This window comes from Desmodus rotundus, chromosome 11 (assembly GCF_022682495.2).
Source record: "Desmodus rotundus isolate HL8 chromosome 11, HLdesRot8A.1, whole genome shotgun sequence".
Lineage (NCBI taxonomy): Eukaryota > Metazoa > Chordata > Mammalia > Chiroptera > Phyllostomidae > Desmodus > Desmodus rotundus.
The window spans coordinates 9,602,756-9,618,415 of NC_071397.1; the positions used below are offsets into that span (position 1 = coordinate 9,602,756).

The following is a 15,660-nucleotide window of genomic DNA, read 5'->3' on the forward strand; positions in this document are numbered from 1 at the left end:
GAAGGGGTATGGATGATTTGAGGCCGGGACACCTCACCCTGGGTAGCAGGAGGAAACAGAGGTAGGATTGCTGGGCATCATGGAATGCCTGGCTGTGGCTCGCTGCGGGTTGGGTCTGAATTTAAGGTGAAACCAATCAACAGGGTTAATTGTATGGTTTTCTGCTAGCAACCTTCAGCTGTTACAAAGGAAACAAAGCACAGGCAGGTGATCAGTTCAACCGAGATTGGAGTTTCGGCCTCCCAGGTGTGACAGAGGAAGAGCAGAGCCGGGGAAGGGAGGGTGGTTGCAGTGCTGAACCTTGGAATGTTAGCTGGGTAGGATGGCAGGGGGAGCGAGTGGGGGGGGGGGTGGCCGTGAACTTAACCGGGAATCATTCTTGGTTCAAAATGAGTTAATGGGTACAGAATTTCAGTTTGGGATGGCGTTCTGGAGCCGGAGAGTGGCAACAGTCACCCAACAATGTGAATGTACTTTTATGCCACTGAACTGCACACTTAAAAATCTCGTATGTATATTTTACCACAGTAAGAAAATTAACATTTAAACATTGAGACAGGTACATGTGGGGTTTCTTTTTTTTGCATACTTCCTTGCACTGTTTGGAAAGTGCTGTATTTTCTGTGGAAGAAAGTAGTTTTAGAAATCAAACGTCAGCTTACTGGGACTAAAGAGCATTCCCTCTTATCATGGTCGCACGCTGGGATGTGCGTAACAGTCACCCACAGACAGAGGTTCTGGGGTGGCACCCAGGAATCTTTCGTTGTTTCTCTGTGCACTGATTTATTTTAAGCCTAGCATTTAAAACAACCTGGGCATTCAGTAAACATTTGCTGACTAAGTGCGTGGAGAACCCAGGGAGAGTAGAATGATGGGAACCAAAGGGAAACAGGTTTTAGACATAGGTGGAGATCAGCGATGCCTTATACTGCTGAGGGATATGTCAGGAAAAGAACAGGAAAGACCATTGGATGTGATTGTTGATTGTTGTTAGGATTTGACATTCTGAGTGTGGGTGATGATAAAAATCAGATTATTTGGGGGGCGTATAGAGGGAGAGATATAGGGAACCTATCCATGTGGAATGGCAAATGTAGCCCAGCCCTATGGGAAAGCCCGTAGTCACGTGGTGGCTCGCAGGACACCGAACCCACGGATCGGCTCTCCCGTGGGAAACCAGGCCTGCATTGTACCTAGGCTGCTTTTGAGGCTTGTTCTTGCTCTTGCTCAAACTCCCTCACCATGAGCTGGGGTAGCAAATGCTTACTGCGTATCTTTAAAGTAACTTCCTGAAGTCTGCTAATTCTCCCAAGGATTGAAGTATAACCAGACCAATTACTCTTATCGTTACCTTGCATTTGCAACATTTTTTCCTTGTTAATCCGTAGGTAGTAATCAGTAACATCCTTTCCAGTTGCTATCTGTAAAAAGTAATTACCTAAAGCAAACCTGAGCGTAATGAATGAGAACCTTCTTTGATGGATGCTATTAGAAAGCCAATAAAAGCCTGTCAAGGCAAGGGTCGAGGCGCTCTCCCCTTGAGAGTGGCCGCACCGTCCCCGGTAGTCCGTGTGATTTGTCTCATCTCATCCACAATGCCGCAGACACTGCGTGCCAGTGTCCACATCAGAGAAAAATGAGTATTTTTTCTTTTTTAATTGAATTTATTGGACTGTGACACTGGTTAATAAAATTACGTGGGTTTCAGGGGTACATTTGAAATAAGCATTTGGAAATGCTTTTTTAAAGGTTCAAGCAATACCAAGTGGAAGCATGCACCCCTCTTGACCACTCTCCATTCTTTCCTCTGAACCTGCTGTCTCATTCACCTTTTCATGAGGTTCCTCTGTTCCCTAGCTGTCCACAGAATAAGTGATAGTATGTGAGATTGGAGAACAGGAGAGTAGGGTAGATGGTAGGACTCAGTATATTAATAGATGTCTACAGCTCCTTAGAAGGTAGCAAGGTCACATGTCAGGGACAGAGGCAAAAAGGGCTGTGAGTTTAAGGAGAGGAGTGAACTTGCAGAATGTATCAGATGGGGGGATGGATCAGAGAAATGGTACTCAGCTGTGATGAGACAGTGTGAATTAGCAACACCGGGCGCGTCTGTGCATGATACGGTTCTCAGGGGCTGAATACCACCATTCTGTAGCAGGAGCGGAAAGGACAGTGGGTAAGGGGCTGGCAGGAAGGGGTGGAGGCAGTTAAGTAAGTGTGGAGAAGTGGGAGAGCTTGCAGAAAAGGAAAGGAGCGTGGACTTGAAAGCCCTGAACTGGAAACCTTGTAAGTGGCCACTCGCTGAGTGGAGCCCAGGACGCGGCCCTGCTGGGGGGTGGCTCGCCCTTCTGGAGCGCAGCTCCAGAGGCGCAGAGGCTGCTAACGTGTTGGAAGGGAGGTGAACGACGTCTGGGGGAAACGCAGCTGGGGGCTCTGACCTGTTGCTTTTTCCTTACCTCATATGTGCTTCCACCCCGGAAAAGAGCTGCGGCCTCCCTACACCAGGTGTTAAACCTAGGTTCCCCTTACGCCTAATGGACTGTAATTTATGTAGCTGTGATGTCTGAGTTATAAATTGCTTTCAAATAAAGTTGTAAAATTGAACACTTTCTGTTTTGTGGGTTCTTTGGCTGTCTTGAAAGCACGTGGAACACGTAAGTCACCTGGAATAAAAGCCCTGGGCGTGCACGAACGAGGAATGGCAGGCGCTGCCTTTCTCGAGGAGGCTGGCCTCCGTCGGGCCGGAGCCCAGTGTGCGTCCTTGTCACCAGCAGTCTCGCTTTGCGCCCCAGCCTGCAATGGGGACTTTCACAAGGAAAGAATGGGGGGAGAAATGGTGTTTCGTAAACCCCAATAGTATTTCCAGCCCTGGTGGGTTTGACACTGAATTCTCACAACCACCCTGTAAACCGATTTTGTCTCCATTTTCTACATGGTAAAACCGAGGCTTAGAAAGGATAAATAAGTTGCCCAAGGTCACGCCACTATGAAGTCTTAAAATTGGATGACCTTTGTTTCAACAGGAGGAATAGGGAAAAATGGCAACTTAATAGCTAAAAAGAAATTGTGACCAAAAAACTGAGTTCTCTTGGGTCGATAGTCAAATTTTAGGTCAAGGCAGTTATTCCGCCCCTCCCGCAGATACTTCAGCTTTTATTTGCACAGTGTGATGAGTCCGTCATGGAGACCGTCCCAGGTCTACATTTGGTAGCAGCCAGGGATTATGAATCATATCTTTCACTTAAAAAAAATCCTAATTGGAAAAGAGAATCTTTGAAAAATAAGACCTTATTTAAAATGTTGTGCAGCTCGTGTTGTTCCCATTTGAGATACTGTCACTGTAAGCACAGTAGTCACAGCACAGGTGCAGATTTGGGGGGGGAAGGAAGTGTTTAAAATAACACAAAGTATGATTTGCTTTGAAGAAACGTTATTTTAAAGAGGTCCTACTGTGGGTTGAACATAAGACAGATTTGCTCAGTTATGGCCGGTGAGATAGCATGTCAAAATGATTTTTTTTTCTTTTAACTCTATAAAAAAGGTTAGCCCTGATGGGCAACAGTGGTAAATGATCCTGAAAGGCTCTCACGGAGGATTCTGCAGCTCACTTAGGCTGGCAGAGCTCTTGAGCATGTTGTCCTCACCCAACAGTCTGAGGCAGCCCGTCACGCAAGGCTGCAAGAGCTGGCGCGAATTGTCCGCCTCGCCCCGTGAGGCCAACCCTCTCCCTACCTGTTAGTGGTAAGCCTAATTTAGGGAAATGAAGAATTTCAAAATCTTATGGTGAGTGTGTTGTGGGAGAGAATTTCAAAATTTGTTATGAAGACTAAATATTTTGAACCTGAGTAAGGAGTATTGAAACTGCTACTGTATGTATGGAATCCACCATCTTTGAAAGTTGCTTGTAGTACACTCGCATTTCAGACGGGACTCTTTATTGTAATTTTTTTAAGAGATAAATCAGTTTATCTGATTTCTTGGTTAAGTTTTCATTTCAGAATTGGTATTCAATTTTCCTTAGAAAATATTGTATAGTGTTTGGGCCACCCCCATCAGTGGATTTTTAGCAATAACTTTTACTTTATTTATTTTTAAAATTTTAAAGTTGACTTTTAGAGAGGAAAAAACATCAGTTTGTTCTATTTATTTATGCATTCGTTGGTTGATTCTTTTACTTATTTACTTTTCATTTTTTAAATTGTCATTGGTTAATTCTTGTATGTGCCCTGACCAGGAATTGAACCTGCAACCTTGGTGTATCGGGGATGACACTAACCAACTGGGGAGGGCCCAGCCAGGGCCTTAGCAATAATTTGTAAAGACCTAAGCATTTCCCCTGAATTAAAAAGAAAACCTATAGTTGTCAACTAAACTTAGCTTTAGTGCAAAGTACATGAAGGTCTTTCAAATATAAAATGACTTAGAGTAGTTTATAATTTATTCTTTTCTGAAATGATTTCTCAGTAAGAAGTAGAACTAGAGAAACCTGGATGCCATTTTGAGAGATTAAGTTTAAAATCATTATATTTGTGTTTGGCAAACAAAGGTATTAGAAAGTTAGAATTAATACCAAAGAAACTTTTCTAAAGCAAATTTTAGTTTTTTAAATTGGACTTAACGTGGGAGGTAGAATAGGTTTTTTTCTAATGTGGAGAAATGTCTTCAAAGTTAAAAGTAACTCTTCCCATGTATAGAGACTGTCAGACTTTTTCTCCTGATGACTGAGAGTGGAAGTTATTTTTGATCGCATGCTTTTGATTTGGAAGTATTTCTTCTAGGATTTAGAATAAATGAGTGCTGCTGTATTTAGGTTTCTTTTAACTCTCATGTTTCCTAGAGGTGCAAAGAAATATACTCAGAAATAGGCCAGTTCATTCTTCTTTCCCATTTACACTCTGACTCTGTGAGAGTCTCAGGGTCGGGAGGTCCATGGAGTCCAACCCCTTTTCTCTAGGTGTGATCTCACTTAAAAAAGGGAGATTTACAACTGGATGTGTTTGGAGCTGCTTTTATCCAGAAACCTCAAGATCTTTTTTAAATTTTCAAATTGTGAAACTGTGTTACTTCTCATTATTAGTCTGACTCTGTACGTCATATGATACTACTTAGAATCATTTTTTGTTACGGCATTCTTATGTGGGTAAAACAGTCTGAAAGTAGATGTCCAGAGAGTAGTACAAAGAAAAGTGAAATTTGGGTAACCATTTGTTTGAAAATGAGGGGTGGGGAGGACCTAAACTTCCTGGGAAATATAAAATGAATAGTGTGCCACACAAAATACTTAAAGCATACTAGAGAAAATGTGTTTATCTTTTTTATCTGATATTTTATGAGTACTAACATATTACTATACATTCTTTTTACATTTGCACTGTCATGTTAAAGTTTTAATCAATTAAGAAATTAGCACCTGGTTAGTGTAGCTCAGTGGATTGAGTGTGGGCCTGCGAACTAAAGCATTGATGGTTCGATTCCCAGCCAGGGCACATGCCTGGGTTGCAGGTCATGTCCCCAGTGGGGGGGTGTGCTAGAGACAGCCATACACTGATGTTTCTCTCCCTCTCTACCTCTCTCCCTTCCCCTCTCTCTATAAATAAATAAGTAAATAAAATCTTTTTAAAAAAAAATTAGCAGAAGTTGGGCGGGGCCTTGCTCAGAGACCCTCCCCTCCAGCACCCACCAAGAACTGCCCCCACACTACAGCCAGGTGGTTGGAAAGATCTTCCTCTAATGTTAGAAAGTTGTCTAAACTGTCTTTCAAAAATGCTCTATTTCTGTGAATACATGTATAGTGTAAATTGAGATAAATTGTTTTAAAGAACACATTTTCTTCATTACAGTTAGTAGATGCTCCCCAGCTAGAACTTTCTGCTATCATTAGATTTTTTAAAAATTAAATAAAACCTATTTGGCATTAACTCTTTATTTCTGTCACATGTTCCATACGTTCCCAACTCCTAATTATTATTTAAAATGTGTTCTGTGTCTCAAATTACCTTACTATCAAGATATTACCTTGAACCTGACTCTCAAGAATGTCCTCAGGACATAAGATGCTATAGACGTCACAAAGCCCGTATTTTCCTTAAGGAGCACGGCACGGATTCAGTGTGATGTATTTACATCATATACCCACACCTCTAAAATACTCCCGTCCTTTTAAAATTAAATATTTGAACTTTTTCTCATACTGCTTTCCAGGATGTTTTTCTAAATGGAATTTGAAAATTATTACTGAAATTATCCCAAGAAAAAGCCACAGCACTGAAATTTCGTCATCACATATTTACTTAGTGCCAATTTTGTACAGGGCACCTGAAGAGCACAGGAACACTCAATCTAGCTGGGAGGATACTAGGGAACAGAGAATACACGCCGGTACGTGGTAAGTGCCAGATGAGTGGTGCAGGTGAGAGCAAGGGGGTCTGTGACTGCGGTGTTCGAGAGCATCCATCATCTTCACACGGCAGATACTGCTGAGCTCCTGACCTATGCCAGGTGCCACTCTAGGCTCTAGGACGTCTCAGTGAAGAAAAGACCAGGGCCTCTTTCTCACGGGCGGGCAGACAGTAAACCTAGGTAAACTTTGTGGTAAGAGAAAGGGTGAAAAGCAGGTAAGGAAGATGTGGAATGTTGGGTGGGGTGGGAAGGTGGTCACGATAGGTCAGGATCGCCAGAGCAGAGACTTGAAAGTAAGGGGTGAGCCTGGGGACATCTGAAGGAAGAGCGTTCCAGGCAGAGGGCAGCCAGGGCAACGGGCAGGACTGAGAATGCCTGGTGAGCTCAGGGCGTGGGAAGCCAGCAGGGCTAGAATCCGGGCTGAGAGAGGGGCGGGGGCGGGGGGCGGCATGGGGAGAGAGTTGTGTAGGGCTTTATATAGAAAAAGATTTTGAGCGTAGAAAAGGATTCTGGTTTTTACCATGAGGGAAATGAGGATACATTGGTGGGTTTGATTTATGTTTTAAAGGGATTACTCTGAAGGTGGGGTTGAGAATAGACTGTAGGGAGTAAAAGAACGCGAGCAGAGAGACCAGGTGGGACGTGACAGCTTGGACTAGGGAGATGGCAGTGGAGGTGGCACACGGTTGGACTCTGGATCCAATCCGAAAGCATAGCCAGTGGGATTTCTTGGTGGAAGGGGTGCGGGGCAGAAAACAAGCAGTCAAGAGTTACATCTGGGAAACGGAGTTTGAACTGAAGCCTAAAGGAATTTGTTGACCAAGAGATGACATAAGCAGAGAAATTTAAGTGGGAAAGAACTAAATTAGGTGAGGAGTTAAAGGGGCAAGATAGTGAGGAAACTTCTTTGGGTGGAGTGAGAAGTTTGTAAAAGGAGAGAGGAAAGTACAGGGAAGGCTGAGAAGGAACATTGGGATCAGTTTGTGAAATGCTCTAAATGCAGGGCCAAGGTATTTAATTTTTTTCCTTATTAATAAATCATAAAGGTTCCAAGCAAGGAAGTGATTTGACTTAAAAAGAAAGCAGCATTGTAATTAACAATAGCTTGGAACCAGGCAGATCTGAATTCCAACTCCTGTTCTTTTCCTTGCTGTGCCTTCTTGAGTAAGTTACATAACCTCTGAGGGGGGTGTGCTTCAGCGTCTTTGTCTGGATTGAGATTTACATTTCAGAGGGAGTTTTAGGGATTAAGGGAAAGCATGCTTATAAAACATGAACATGGTCCTTGACCCATTTGGGTCTTAGCTATCACTGCTTTTTAAAATTACTACAAATATTAAAAAGTAGTATTAAAGCAGTGTTTAATTAGACTAGTCTGCTAAGAGCGAATGAGTGAATGGCCCCTTAGAAAATAAAATAGGCTTTTTATCTAAAATGAACTATTCCTGTCACCAATATTTCCATCTAGGCCCGGGCGTTGCCCCTTGGCATCCCTGTTGCTTGTCCAGTTACTGTTGTCAGAACAGCAGGGCATGTAACGCGGAGTGTTTCCCCAACAACGTATCCAGAGAGCGAATCTGACAGATTCCCCACTCGATAGTCCCAGGTTGGTACAGAAAAGGCTCCGAGAAATTTAGCAGTAGAAATCCGATGTCCCTTTAAAACCCAGTTTCTAAAAATGAATGTCCTGATAAACACTATTCAGCAGAACACAGGTTTAGAAATTGCTTGGAAAATGAAGAACAGGGTATGGGCTTTGGTGTCATTTAAATATAAAAACATAATGAAAATATACTAAAGAAAAAGACTCATAATGTTCCAAGGTATTAGTCTCCTTGGGCTGCCATAACAAAATATCATAGACCGGGTGGCTTAAACAACAGAAATTTATTTTCTGACATTTCTGGAGTCTGGGCAGTCCCAGATGTAGGTGCCCACTAATTCAGTCACGGGGAAGGTCCTCTTCCTGCTCTGGGGACAGCAGCCTTCTCTCTGTGTCCCCACAGGAGCTCTGTTCTCTTCCTCTTCTCCTTTCCTAAAAAAGAGAAAGGGTTTTTTGTTTGTTTGTTTTTGTTTTGTTTTTAGAGAGAGGGGAACAGAGGGAGATAGAAACATTAGTCAGGTGCTTCTCACACATGCCCCAACCAGGGACCAAATCCACAAACTAGGCCTGTGCCCTGACGGGAAAGGAACCCATGACCGCCTGGTTTACAGGTCGATGCTCCAACGGAGCCACACTGGCAGGACTCTTCCTCTTTTTATAACAGCACCAGCCCTATTGGATTAGGGCCCCACCCTTGTGACCACCTTTAACTTTAATGGCCTCCTAAAGACCCTGTCTCCAAATACAGTCCCACTGGGAGTTAGAGCTTCCTTCAGTGTGAGTTTTGGAGGGACACAGTTTAGTCCAGAGCAGTCAGCTCCGGGCAGTGGAATCATAAGTAATCTTCATTTTCTCTTCTGTACATTTCTGTCCTTCCCACACCTCCTGCAGTTGAGGGTGTTGGGTGGAAAGCACTTCCAGATTCCACTTACGTGAGGTTCCGAGAGCAGTCGCATTCACAGAGGCAGAAAGTAGAATCGCGGCTGCGAGGGCTGGAAGAAGGGAGAGCAGGAGCTAGTGTTTCACAGGTATAAAGTTCCAGTTTTGCAAGATGAAAGGACTCGTGGAGATGGATAATGGCGATGGCTGCTCAGTAACGTGAATTACTTAGTGCCACTGAAATGCATAGTTAAAATGGCGTAAGATGGTGGATTTTATGTTCAGTGTATTTTATCACACCTAGCCTCCTAGCCTCCCCTCCCAGCAAAACAAAAACTTCTAAATAAAAATAGACAGCTTTTGGAGCGAGATTGGGTTTAAATACCAGTTCCATATTGATCTAGTGGTCCTCAAACTTGCACGTGTGTCAGAATTACCCAGAGAGCTTGTTTAAGCGCTCCGAGCTCCTGATCCGGCAGGCCTGGGGTGGGCCTGAGGATGCGCATTTTAAACCAGCTCCCAGTTGACTGAGGGCCACTGGGCTGTTTATAAAGTGGCCTAGGAGCCAGCTGTGGGGCTCGTGGGAAAGTAGCAGGCTCAGGGGCTCTTGGCGTCACCTTTAGTGTCCTTTAGCAAGTCGCTGGCTTGCTTTGATCATCAAACAATTTACCCTTGGATTTGTTCTCCCAGGTAATTATGGTCATTTTACATAAACGTGAAGAAATAACTTCTTTTTAGAAACATGTATTAAAATCTTTAAATACGTGCGAGGCATGTAACATTAACTTTCTTAGAAGATTAGGATTACTTCAGTCTAAGCTCGACTAGGGCTGTCTTTGGAACTGACCTTTAATACTTAGCTTTTCCTTTTACAAATTAAATCTGTGTGTGTTGAGGGCAGTGGTTTGTATTCTGGTGAAAATATGAGTTATTTCCTCCAAACCTCTTCCATAAAAAGTCCCATGAACAAAATCTCTGGGAAATTCTATGTAAATAATTAGGGTAAATATTAACCATACCTCTTCAACTGTTCTTAAATCCTCTTAAAGATCTCTACCTTGTCCTCTCCATAAGCACTAACAAGGGGGAATGAACCTCTAGGCCAGTGTTTTTCCTAAATTAAGTTCTATAAATCCGTAGCCCTGAACACTCCAATGTGGTGACCGCTAGCCACATACGACTGTTAGCACTTGAAATGTGGCCAGCACCATTATGATGGGCTTAAAGTGTGAAGTCCACACCGAATTTTGGAGACTTGGTACGAAAAATGATGTAAGTATCTCATTGATTTTATTTTAGTTCAATGTTGAAATGATTATCTACGTCAGGGGTGTCAAACTCATTTTCACCAGGGGCCACATCAGCCTTGTGGCTGCCTTCAAAGGACTGAATGTAATTTCAGCTCCTTAACAATTAAGGAGTAGTTACACTTATACAGTCCTAAAATAACATTCAGCCCTTTGAAGGCAACTGCAAGGCTGATGTGGCCCCTGGTGAAAATGAGTTTGACACCCCTGATCTAAATATCGATAAATACTAAGTAAAAATATATTTTAATACTAAATAAAATCCCCATATTTTAGTTAGTCCAAAATATTTTTGGACATCCTGGACTAAATAGAATATATTAAAATTAGTTACTCTTGGCCCTGGCCAGGTAGCTTAGTTGGTTAGAGCATCATCCCCATACACCAAGGTTGCAGGTTCGATCCCTGGTTAAGGCACATACAAGAAGCAACTGGTGAGCCCTGAATTGTGTGGCTCAGTGAACTGAGTGCTGGACTGTGGGCAAACCAAAGGGTCCCTGGTTCAATTCCAGGTCAGGGCACATGCCTGGGTTGCAGGCCAGGTCCCCTGTTAGGGGTGTGTGAGAGGCAACTGATGGATGTTTCTCTCATAAATCGGTATTTCTCTCCCTTTCTTTCTCCCTGTCTTCCCCTCTTTCTCTCTCTTTGATTTTATTTATCTTTTTGGAGAGAGGGGAAGGGAGGGGAAAAAGAGGGAGAGAAACATCAATGTGTGGTTGCATGCCCCCTACTTGCATACCCCCTACTGGGGACCTGACCCGCAACCTAGACATGTGCCCTGACTGGGATTCGAACCAGTGACCTTTTTGTTCACAGGCCAGCACTCAATCCACTGAGCTATACCAGGTAGAGCTAGGGCTGAAGTACATTTACATTGTCGTGCAACCATTACCACCATTCTCTTCCAGAACTTTTTCATCTTCCCCATCTGAAACTCAGTATCTTAATGGTGTTTGATAGAAATAACTATAAATATAAATTTCCATTCACAAGGTATTTCTTAGGGTTTGTTAAAAATTTCACACTAGATAGAAGTCTGTGTCTCTTAAATGGAGTTTATAAAGGCAAGATTAATTCATCTGTAAAGTTTTTGTAGAAACTGAAATCTTGCTTGGAGTAATATGGCACATACATATTTGTCCATATTTTTTCTTAAATCATTTTTAAACTTAAAAAAAGTTTCTCTCATTTTCTCCTCCTTAAAAAAAAGATTTTTCTCTACATATTCTCCTTTTGTGTCTGTTTTTATAAAAGAGAATCCTTGCACCTCTTCCTTGGTAACATTATTAACTTTGTAAAATGGAATTTTGTTTGTTAATATTGTTAGTTGTTCTTTAGGGCTTTTTTTTTTTTTTGGAACATTCTAGAAACCAACATATTTTGAATGTTACTCATTGACAGAGAGCAATGAGAGTTAAGAGTTTGCATAATAACTTTAAGCAGATTGCTAATACTAATGATTAAGAAAAGAAAAAATTGTTTACAATTACTGCCATTTCAAAGTAATTTTTAAAAGATTGTATTTATTTATTTTTAGAGAGAAGGGGAGGGAGGGAGAAAGGAAGGGAGAGAAACATCGATCAGTTGCCTCCCGCACACATCCCAAATGGGGACCAAACCCTTAGCCGGGGCGTGTGCCCTGACTGGGAATAAAACCAGCAACCTTTAGCTTTGTGGGACAATGCCCAACCAACTGAGCCACACCGGTCAGGGCAAAAGAGTAGATTTTAAATGCTCTCACCACACACACACACACACACACACACACACACACACACACACACACACACAAAGAGGCAAGGTGATGGATGTGCTGACTAACCTTATTGTGATAATCATGTCACAACATACACATATATCAACTCATCACATTGACACTATCTTACTTGTCTTTTGTGTTGCAGGAAAGCTCGGGGTGGGGGAGGGGGGAGGAAAAAGTTCACTGAGCTCCTGCTGTGTGCTAGGTGCTCTTCTGGGTGCTGAGGTGCATCAGCAAACAGATGTGAACCTCTGCCCTGGTGGGGCTGGCGTTCTAAAGTGGGTATGAGTAACTATATGAGTAACAGAAGAAATAAAGGAACTCTCTGTTGGGAAGGGGTGGAAAGACACTGATACTGAAAGTGGTCTGGAGTGATGCACCCCAAGTAAGGTCTCACCTACAGCATTTTCCTTCAGTCAGATTACCGAGAAACTGAACCCTTCCCCTGAGCTGGGAGAGTCAGCAGCCTCAGTTTGTGTTTCTGGGCTGACCAGAGACCCTGTTCGCAGGTCCCACCTGACTGCACATGAGGACAGGTTCCCCAATTCACCTGAAATTTGCCCATGTGTGTACTGTAACATGGGAGAAAGTAGTGACCAGCGGAAGGGGTAAGGGGGAAAAACCCCATAGTAGCCTCAGGTGTTTCGTGAATGAGAATCTGGAGGATGCGAGGGAGACAGGATTCCATGTTTTTAACGACCAACCCCAGTCTATATTATTTTGAAGCAAATTCCAGACGTTAGTTCATTTACACCTATTTCAGTATGGATCTCTAAAAGACATGGGTCCTTTTTAAAAAATGCAAACCCAATTTTATTATTACACCTGAATATTTTTTATTTATTTTTAAAATATATTTATTGATTATGCTATTACAGTTGTCCCATTCCCCCCCACTCCACTCCATCCTGCCACCCCCTCCCTCCCACATTCCCCCCCTATAGTTCATGTCAATGTGTCATACTTATAAGTTCTTTGGCTTCTACATTTCCTACACTATTCTTACCCTCCCCCCGTCTATTTTCCACCTATCATCTATGCTACTTATTCTCTGTACCTTTCCCCCCCTCTCCCCCTCCCACTCCCCTATTGACAACCCTCCATGTGATCTCCATCTCTATGGTTCTGTTCCTGTTCTAGTTGTTTGCCTAGTTTGCTCTTGTTTTTGTTTTAGGTGTGGTCGTTAATAACTGTGAGTTTGCTGTCATTTTTACTGTTCCTATTTTTGATCTTCTTTTTCTTAGGTAAGTCCCTTTAACATTTCATATAATAAGGGCTTGGTCATGATGAACTTATTTAACTTGACCTTATCTGAGAAGCACTTCATCTTCCCTTCCATTCTAAATGATAGCTTTGCTGGATACAGTAATCTTGGATGTAGGTCCTTGCCTTTCATGACTTGGAATACTTCTTGCCAGCCCCTTCTTGCCTGTAAGGTCTCTTTGGAGAAATCAGCTGACAGTCTTATGGGAACTCCTTTGTAGGTAAATGTCTCCTTTTCTCTTGCTGCTTCTAAGATTCTCTCCTTATGTTTAATCTTGGGTAATGTAATTATGATGTTCCTTGGTGTGTTCCTCCTTGGGTCCAGCTTCTTTGGGACTCTCTGAGCTTCCTGGACTTCCTGGAAGTCTATTTCCTTTGCCAGATGAGGGAAGTTTTCCTTCATTATTTGTTCAAATAAGTTTTCAATTTTTTTTTCTTCCTCTTCTCCTTCTGGCACCCCTATAATTCGGATGTTGGAACGTTTCAAGATGTCCTGGAGGTTCCTAAGCCTCTCCTCATTTTTCCAAATCCTTGTTTCTTCATTCTTTTCTGGTTGGATGTTTCTTTCTTCCTTCTGGTCCACACCGTTGATTTGAGTCCCAGTTTCCTTTGCATCACTATTGGTTCCCTGTACATTTTCCTTTGTGTCTCTTAGCATAGGCTTCATTTTTTCATCTAGTTTTCGAACAAATTCAACCAATTATGTGAGCGTCTTGATAACCAGTGTTTTGAACTGTGCATCCGATAGGTTGGCCATCTCTTCCTTGCTTAGTTGTATTTTTTCTGGAGCTTTGAAGTGTTCTGTCATTTGGGCCTTTTTTTTTTTTTGGTCTTGGTGCGGATGTTACTTAAAGGGGCAGAGCCTTAGGTGTTCCCCCGGGCAGGGTAATGCTGGTCACTGTGCTGTGACACTGTACATGGGGGAGGGGCCGAGAGGGAGCAATGGCGCCCGCTCCACTCTCCACTGGATTTCAATATTTCACTCCACTACCCACAATCAAACTGGGCCCCTCTGGTGCTGGTTCCCGAGTGGGTGGGCTTGTGCACGCCCTAGGCCCCTGTGGGTCTCTCCAGCGACCTCTCCTGTGAGGCTGGGAGTCTCTCCTGCTGCTGCCCCAACCCCCACGGGCGTTTTCAATCAGAGGTTTGAGGCTTTCTTTATTTCCCCGCGCTGGAGCCCTGGGTTGTGTGTTCTGCTTTGCTTCCCTCCGTTTGTCCGGTTTATCTGTGCGCGAATGTGGGGCCGCAGGGTCTGCCAGTGGTCAGACTGCCTGCCCTGTTCGTCCCACACTCCACCAGTCTTGGTCCCGCCACGGCAACGCTGCCCGTCTCCGCCCCTCCTACCGGTCTGCATGAATGTTTATTTTTTATTTCCTTGGTGTCGGACTTCCTTGCCGTTCGATTTTCTGTCAGTTCTGGTTGTGCGAGGAGGCATAGTGTGTCTACCTACGCCGCCATCTTGGTTCTCCCTCACACCTGAACATTTTTAACAAAATGTAATATATTATTTATAAGTCATCAGAAATTGCAAAATTTCAATGATGATGGGCATCTTGGAAATTATAACTTCCATTGTCGGGATTACTCGAGAATTGTGTTAGTGTTTAATTGTGCAGGGGCTTTAGGAGCACAGTCTTTGCATACAATACAGCTGCCCCATATGTAAGCCCTGGGCATCTATTCAGTATTTATTATACCTGTTCGTGTGCACGCTGGGGGTATGAAGATGAACACGGTGAGATGCCTGCTTTTGAGGGTAGATTCTTAAGGGATCTCACAGTTTTGCAAACATGCTAAGCAGATTTTTTATGAACCCTTCGATTTTTCAGTGTGTATCATTCTGGACAATTTTAGAATCTGTTAATGTTTCTCAAACTTGAGAACTCAAACCCCCTATATTTATTTCGTCAGACCCCTTTTTGAGAAACATTGAAACTGCATGGTTCTGTAGTCAACAAACTTAAGATTGTTAACACTGTGTTGGAATTCATCTTAAAGAAGTTTGACATATTAGTCAAATAATATATAGACATATAAGAGTACATAATTATATAATACATTACTACAGTGGTCTTCTCTTATCCGAGGGGATGTGTTCCAAACACCGAGTGGCTGCCCGGGAGCATGGCTCGTGCTGACCCTGTGGATACTGTTGTTCCTATACGGACATGCACTTCACGGCTTCTCTCTGGCACATCTGAGTTGCCAGCTTCACTGCTCTTGCGCTTTGGGCCACTCTGAGTGAACTACAGGTGCCTTGAACACAAGCACCGTGAGTCGTCTGCTAGCCGAGACACTCAGTGCGGAGGGGCTCGTGGGCGGGTGGCCTGTGCAGACAGCGTGGGCACGCTGAACAGGGACTGCTGCTCACAGTTTCAGGCCGACGCGTTGTTGTTTCTGCACTTTTCCGCTTACTACTCTTGGACTGAGGTTGATTGTGGGTTACTGAG

At 43.3% G+C, this 15,660-nt stretch overlaps 2 protein-coding genes across 6 annotated transcripts in view; both read left to right on the plus strand.

Moving 5' to 3' along the window:
* BICRAL (BICRA like chromatin remodeling complex associated protein) overlaps positions 1-15,660 on the plus strand; it is an 86,467-nt gene that overhangs the window by 30,470 nt on the left and 40,337 nt on the right. The window contains exon 3 of one of the 5 annotated variants that reach the window (XM_071219637.1): positions 6,311-6,385. The exons of 3 other annotated variants lie outside the window; for them this stretch is intronic. The gene's annotated coding sequence lies outside the window, so the exon portion shown is untranslated. Of the gene's footprint in view, positions 1-2,979; positions 6,386-15,660 lie in introns of those variants that run through there. One more of the 5 variants, XM_053914190.1, reaches the window with a different exon arrangement.
* Positions 1-15,660, plus strand: part of RPL7L1 (ribosomal protein L7 like 1) — a 76,202-nt gene that overhangs the window by 6,973 nt on the left and 53,569 nt on the right. The window lies entirely within an intron of this gene.